Here is an 8,326-nt window from a genome sequence, read left to right on the forward strand (position 1 = left end):
ATGCATAAATATAAGTAGGGGGATGCATCACTATTGGTATGTAATTTTTATATCATTTTAATCTTATATCCCAAAGTTATTCTATAGCGGAAATTATTAATTTTATACCTTAATAAAATTATTCATTTTAATTGGCGGTGTACGTTTATTAGCTGTTAAATTTGCTAAATTGGTAATATTATGGTTGGCAAAGTTGCTGCACATTTGATTTAAATTCACTAGTGTCTCTAATTTAAATATTTTGGCAGTTCTATATAGATTTCATGTTTAAAAATGTGTACAAATTGCTTGCTAGAGCAAGAGACATAGTACAAGAGGTCAACCATGTAGTTTAATAGCTATGATGACAAGTCCATGGAGTGTTGACGTGCAAATTTATTAAACTTTAATTCAAACTTTTTATTTATTTACATGTTTTAATGATGTGAAAAGATTTCAGAAATATCTTTCTCGTCTAGAAGTTTGGTGGAAGTATGTATTCCTAGAAGAGAATGGCTGAATGTGTAAATGATGCCACTAGAAAGTCCCCTGATTCTTGTTAACAGTCATGGCCTATGATATTGTTTTTTCATATATATATATATATATATATATATGTATTTAATATTCTGTCTGACCAAAATATGTTAATCCAAACTGGCTTAATGTAAATCATATTCTTATCTTTCAAAAATGGTGTATATGGTTTTTATTAAATCCTATCTGTCATTATTTGATAGTGTTGTAACTTTATGCATGTAATTTCCAATGGTTATTAGTAATTGACATTTTCTAGACATATGCATAAACCCTATCATAACTATCATTCTACAAAAAAGCAAGCTTTCTCTTAAAAATTTGTCATTTTTAACATTTTTGTTCCTTAATGCGGTGGATTCTCACTAATAAGACTAGGTGCTTTAGGTGTCAGATAGTAACGGAAAGGGATGAAACTTTCCTAGATATGAGCCTTGATATAGAACAAAAAAGTTCTATCATAAGCTGCCTCAAAAACTTTAGTTCTACCGAAACTCTCAATCCTGAAGAAAAATTCTTTTATGACAAGTGCTGCATGTATCTGATCTTATCTTTGCCTTTAAACTTTTAGGACTAGTTTATAGAGTTTTTCTATTTACGCGTCTCTACAACTGCAGTTTTAAGAAGCATAGAAGATAATGAAGATAAAGAAAACACCTCGAATCTTAATTGACAGTGGGATTCTTTTTATCGAACAAGGCCCAACTTCTTAGTCGAACGAATTATTTTTAGAATTATATTTACATCCTTTTATCATTTTTGATTTTAAATTAAGGTGTTTCACTTTTTTAAGAATGTAATGTATTTGGTGTGCTTAATTGGTTTGGAACTATATATCAAGCTATGTACTTTGACAGTGGTGTAATTTGGTAAATATTGTTTGTGTTTGGTATTATTTTATAATGAAATGAAAATTTTATATATTTTTGGGATATGCAACTTTATAAAAAGTGCAAACTCGTTGGGCCCAGATATGGGGCCCACAATATAAAACTGATAGCCCAAACCGTGTAGCAACACTGGTCAAGTCCTATTGCAACCGTGGTTGGTGTTGCAATATAATGTTTTTACAAAAAATATGCAGGGGTTGCAATAGGGCGTGCCGGGGTTGCAATAAAGTTCTTTCCCAACGGTTAAAATTGTAACCCCAAAAAAGTGTTGCAATAGTGTTTTTTGCACCTATAGCTACAGATTTTTGGCCTTTAGTAACGGTTTTTTGGGGTTGCAAAATTCAATCTATGGCGTAGTGAAGACTCTGAAACTGAGTCCCACAAAGAACTGCAGTCCAATGTATGGTACTAAAAAAAGTGACAAATTGACTAACTGTATGAACAACATGTGCAATATCCGGATAAGTAGAATGTTCTAAGGAAAGACCATTAGATGGAGAAATAAAGCATTCATCTCTAAATGATTTTCCAAAATATTGTTATCATTATAAGACGCACACAGTCAAACAAATTAACAATGTACTTAGACTGACACAAAGATACCCCTTTAGTGAACTAGAAACCTCGACTCCCAAAAAGTACCGGAGCAAATCCAAATCTTTTATAGAAAAATAATGACCCAACTCATTTTTTAATGACTCAATATCATCACAATCATCGCTAGTAATCATATCATTAACATATAAGGATAATAGGATATGACCAACACTCGTAGATCATAAAAATAGAGTAGAATCATGATTACTATAATGAAAACCAATTGGATGAAGTACAACAGAAAACTACTCAAACCAACAATGAGATAATTAACGAAGACCATAAATAGATCAACGAAGTCTACAGACATAACCTGATTGAGGCAGAAGAGCGGGATGAGGTGTCAGGTAATTTCCTCGTGAAGATCACCATACAAGAATGCATTCTTAATATTCATCTAAAATATTTTACATTTACGATAGAAGCCACTGCAATCAAAATACGAACAACCGTCATTTTTGTAACAAGAACAAAAGTCTCTTCATAGGACTTCTTCAATTAGAAGTGAAAAAGACTTTATATAGCCAACAAGTAAAAAATAATAAAAAAAAATTATTCTAACAAGGAAATTATTATAATAATGATACGATCCAATAATATTGATATTATCTATCTTAAGAAATCATTCCTCATGTTTTAAAATCGTTATATACTGATAATTACTTTAAAATGATAAAATAATTGAACTAAACTACTATCTTGAAATAGTTATAATTTCTTTTAGTGTTTAGGCGCAATAACTATTTCACTAAAGAGAGGTAGGTTTTGTGACAGAGTTAGGTTTTGTGACTGCTAATTATCTAATATAGTATGAGTTTGTGAATTTTTTTTGAGTTTAAGTTCCTTTACACCCCAATATTATCATTACTTAATTCATACAGTGTAGCCTTATGGTCGAGTGATCCTATTTTAAAAATTCACCACGAAAAACTCAGAAATATCAAATAGTGAGTTGTTATTACAATTGTGTTATTTATTTCATGTGCAAGTTAATTAATTTGATATCCATGCTAACTTTTATATAAATTCTTGGTGATTCGATGATTTGTTGATTTCATGTAGAAAATAATTAATTTGATATTCACCCTAACTTTTAAAACAAGTATATATGTGAAGGAAAAAATGTTTTATATTTTCTGACTTGGTGTACAATTTTTTTTGGGAAGTACAATTCATTGTATTAAGCTTTTATTCCATAACTTCATATTAAAAGTATTAGCTGGTTTGAGATCCAAACTCTCATCCAACCAAGTATTTGTCTATAGGTAAAAACAATATATTTGATTGTATTTTATATTTGATGAATGTTAATTTTGTAGCTTGACTATGATATTTGCGCTTAGGGGATGTATACAAGATAAAATGCAAATGATAATAGCAAGATTTATGTGATAAAACAATTAAAATTTATTAAGACATTAGTAAAAATTGACCATAAACATAAATAAACATAGGGAACAAAGTTTTGTATTTACAACATTCATGACCTTAATCAACATTTCGGCCGAGATTAGAGATTAGCATGTAAAAAAGCTTCCTGTCAATTGTGTTGTATAGATTAAATTCTTGGTCACTCATTCTTTCTTCTATCCAGCCCCAGCTTAAGGCTGGGTCGTACAGAGCAGACGTCTCGTATTCGTAAACATCAAACTCGGTAGCCATTTCCTTAAGTTTGGTATATATGTATGTGATATATATGAGCCAAGAAATGAAGGTGGAAGAAAGAAGGTTTTAGTGATAAGCATTGAACTAGAAAGGGGTTTTATAACAAATTTTCTGTCATCCAAGGGTTTATTTTCATGGAAGGATGCATCTTGTACAAGATATTCTATCTATCCAAATGCTGTATTTTTGTTTAAAATAATAAATTAGTGTCTAGTAGATTCCATCTAACAATAGAAATAACTTCAAATTTTTCATAAAAAAGCATTAATTCTCTTGATTTTTAGGATCTTAAATACATTAATATGTATTGAGAAAATGATATCCTACAAAATAAATATTTTTTATGGATTATACATATTTTCCTTTCCATAATAGAATGATTCATATTGGCTAGTTTAGACTTTAAGAAAAAATATAATGCAAGTGTAATACATTCGTGCAATATTCGTGTTCTATGTATTTACTTATTTTTTATGTATAAGAACTGTAATAATGATATCATGGAGGGGATAATGAATAAACCTTTATTTTCTTAATGTGTGGGAAACCAAATACATTAAAATCTATTGACATAATGTATCTTACACATTGAAGAATATTTTTAATATTTTAAGAAACGATATGAATCAAGTGCAATACATACTTTCAAGTTTAATATATTTTTGCAATATTTATTTTTCATGCATAAGAATTGTTGTAATGATGACATTGTTGTAATAATGACATGAGGATGATATTCTGTATAATTACATAGCTAGTATCCTAAGTATAATTTGTAACTCTACACAATAAATTGTTTTTCAAAAGAAGTTATTGTAAAAGAACACATTTGGACTATCATATATCAATTTTTTTTCTTTTCCACAATAAAATGATGTATATTCTCAAGTATAGACCTTAAAAGATAAATGAAAAAAAATCAATTTGTACGTCCATGAACTAATAGCCTTTTATTGTCTAGATCCGTGAACTAAAGAATTGTGGGTCCTGAATTTGGACATAGTTTGGAAACATGGTGTCATATTTACGGTTTAACGGAAGGACTTACATTAAAAATTTCAAAAGTTAAGTGACCCACAATACATAATCTTTAGTTTCCGGTCCTAGAAAATAAAACATTAATAGTTCAGGGACCTATAATTTAATTTTTCCAAGAAAAATATGAATGAAGTATAATACATCAATGAAATAATTATTTTCCATGCATGAGAATTGTTTTGATAGTGACATCATGGATATATGAGATTATACAAAATAATGTTATTGTACATCTAATTAATGATTAAATTCACGTAGCAACAATATCAATTTTTTATGATTTGTTTAATATTATTACTAAATAAATGTTTTTCAAGTAGTGTAACAAATAGTTATTTTAAAGATGAAATCATAACTAAGAAATTATAAACAATTACAATATTACATATTTCATCTCAAACTTCAAGTGCGGCACCCATGAGTTGATTGTGTTGTCCGGGTATGACTTGTTAGGAGTTGTCCCATATTGTGTATGGAAGGGATCATATAATCAGGTAACGGATTCAGTAAGGGTCGAGCCCTATGTGTAAAAGGGGAGATTGTTGGTAGTTGTCCAATATCGTTTATGTGAGGGGAAATTTGTTACTATAGAAGCCGCCAAATAATTCCATAAGTAATGAGGCCTTTTCAGATGTGCCCAAAAACAAATCCCTGCAGGCTCAGCCCAGAGTGGACAATATCACAATAATATGGAGTTAGACCTGACTTGCAAACCCAACAAGTGGTATCGGAGCTTCATATTATAATGATCCATAACAATCTCAAATGGGCTCCAAGAAGGGTTCTAGAATCTGGTATACGGGCTACCTCTGGATGGGCTTACGGGGCAGGAAAATGAGCCTTCTAGTACGGGCCTAGAGGGAGGCAGGGATAGTCAGGTATACTTCTATTATGGGTCAAGGGGGGCTAGATCACATAATCAGGTGACGAATATGATGGTGTAAAGCCGGATGTGTGAAGCGAGCATTGTTAAAAATTGTCACACGTAGTTTATGGGAGGGGTAAATTTCTAGTATATGAGCAGGCAGTTAACTCCATTAATAATGAGGCCTTCAATTTAGCCCTGGTACGAGAGCCCAAGAAGTGGTATTAGAGTTTCAGGTTATAGCGGTTCATAACAATCTTAGACAGGCTCCTAAATAGACCTAAAATGTTGTAGATACGATAACCGAGTTTGGGCTAAGGGGGAGGCATATGGGCGGTCTAGTATGGGCATACGGGGACCTAGATATGGTCGACTTCTAATATTGGGTCAAGCTAAAGAAAAATGGGCCATCCAGATTGGGCTTAGGGGTGTAATAGAGCCAGATGAACTTCCATAATGGGTCAAGGGGGAGTCGTACTACACAATTAAGTGGAAAATTCGGCAGTTGTTGAGTTTGATGTGTGAGGGGGAAGATTTTTAGAAATTGTCTCACATCAATTGTATGATGGGATCACATAATCAGGTGATAGATTAGACAAGTGTCGAGCGTTATGTGTGAAGCGGGAGATTGTTCGGAGTTGTACGACATCATTTGTGGGACATACAGTTTGCTAGTATATAAAAAGCCAGATAACTCCATTAGTAATTAGGCCTTGTATATATCTAAAATAAATTGGTGCAGCTTCACCCTAGAGCCCATAATATTATACTATATCTCAGCTCTAAAAAAATCGAAAAAATTGATATGTATATGTTTTTAATATCTAAATCTGTATTGGAAATAAAGTGGGTATTATCTATATTTGAATTCTATAATTGCAAATACACATAAAGGCAAACTCGTATCCGATAATATCTGGATCGAAAATTAAATTGGTTAATCTCAATTTTTTCTCATGATATTGAGGTTAATCTCATGATATTCTTCCTAAAATTATGTAAAAACCGAATCTTGACAATTACATACTTAGCATCTTTTTGTCTTCTTTTCAAATTGGGATAATAAACATTGACATTCTTAATAAAATCCACACAAAACAAATATAGGATTATAGAAAATACATTTTCTATAATTACTTACTTATCTTTGGAAACTGTTGTTAAGGTCTACCAAAATGTCCTTATTATAAATTATAGATTTTATAGAAAATATATTTAACAAATTTATTTCAAAAATATGATTCCGAAAATGTATATTTGAATTAAAATTTTGAAACTACTATATTTATGGAAAAAACATATATAGGAAAGAATTTTTCTTAAGAAACCTTAAAAATACCTATTTCTCCATTATATAGTTTACAAAATGTTATTTTTATAAATAAAGGTTAGGTAAGCAATGTATAAAAAATGTCATTGTATTATAAAACCATATAATTTAATATTTGTTGTGTAAATTACTTATTATTATCATATCTTAGAAAAAATATGTAATATTGGCATATTTATAATATAGAAGTCCACACTTTTGAAAGTAATCTCAATCATTCATTTTTAATATTATTGTAGATCTTACACCTATACATAATATGGATTTATTTCTTTTCATCTTTTATGAAGATCTTCATTTCTTTGACCAACTAGTGAAAACTATATTTTCATTACTACTTATATATTTTTATGATTTTTCATCTTTTCATCTTTTTTTGATTTTTACCCTATACCCATTTCTTTATGTATATATTTTATATTGACTACCTCTCTTCATCACGACTACATGTTTCTGTAAAAAAAATGTTTCTTCAAAGTTATCTTTTCCTTCATTATATTCAGTTCCAATTTTAATGGAGTCTTACTATTTTCAAGGTGATTAAAGTTTATGTTTGGTTAAATATCTAGTGATGGTTCATAGATATAGATGTTAGTGGTAATCATGAAGGTAGAGATGATGGTAGTTTGATTTTAGGGATTTAGTATGTATTTGGTGATCCTAATCCAATATGATTTATATTTTAAAAAATAAATTTATTTTATTCTTACATATAATAAGAGTAAAATATATCTTATAAAAACTCTTTGATCTTTGACTACCAATGTAATGAAGATAGCTAAATCTTGAAAAAAATCTTGAAAAAGGAATATCTAATATTTTTATAATTTGAACAAAAAAATAGTAGGTATCCATAGTACTAAATGTCTTTAATTTGGTAAATAAATTATAATTGAATAGTACTTTGTAAACCATTACTAAATTAAAGATCATTTTGTCTTTTGGATGCTCTAAGTAGTTGAAAAATTGCCAAAATTTGATTTCCACAACTCGAGATGGATCCAAAATAAAATCATACGAATGCGAATAAATATTTTTTCTCATAGAAATCTTAATCCTTTTTGTTCATTTTTAATACCTATTTGATTATTTTTTTGTTTGACTATGTGAAAGGACCATTAAATCTTGAAATAAATAGTTGATAGTTGTTTGCTCTAAAAGAAATGGATATTTATATTCATAACTTTTTTTTTCACTTCAATTTGTGGATAATTTTAAGTATAACATTTTTTGAATCATTCTTTGATTAAAAGTTATTTTTTAAAGTTCGTGTAGGCCTAAAATTCATCAAAATATGATTTATAGAACTCATCATATAGGCAAATTAAAATCAAACAAAACGTGAATAATTAAAGTGTGAGAGCAAGTACTTGTATATTAGAATTTTTTTTAATAAAAATATATTTTTATTTTTTGGCCTTGAAA

This window comes from Apium graveolens, chromosome 11 (genome assembly GCF_009905375.1).
Source record: "Apium graveolens cultivar Ventura chromosome 11, ASM990537v1, whole genome shotgun sequence".
Lineage (NCBI taxonomy): Eukaryota > Viridiplantae > Streptophyta > Magnoliopsida > Apiales > Apiaceae > Apium > Apium graveolens.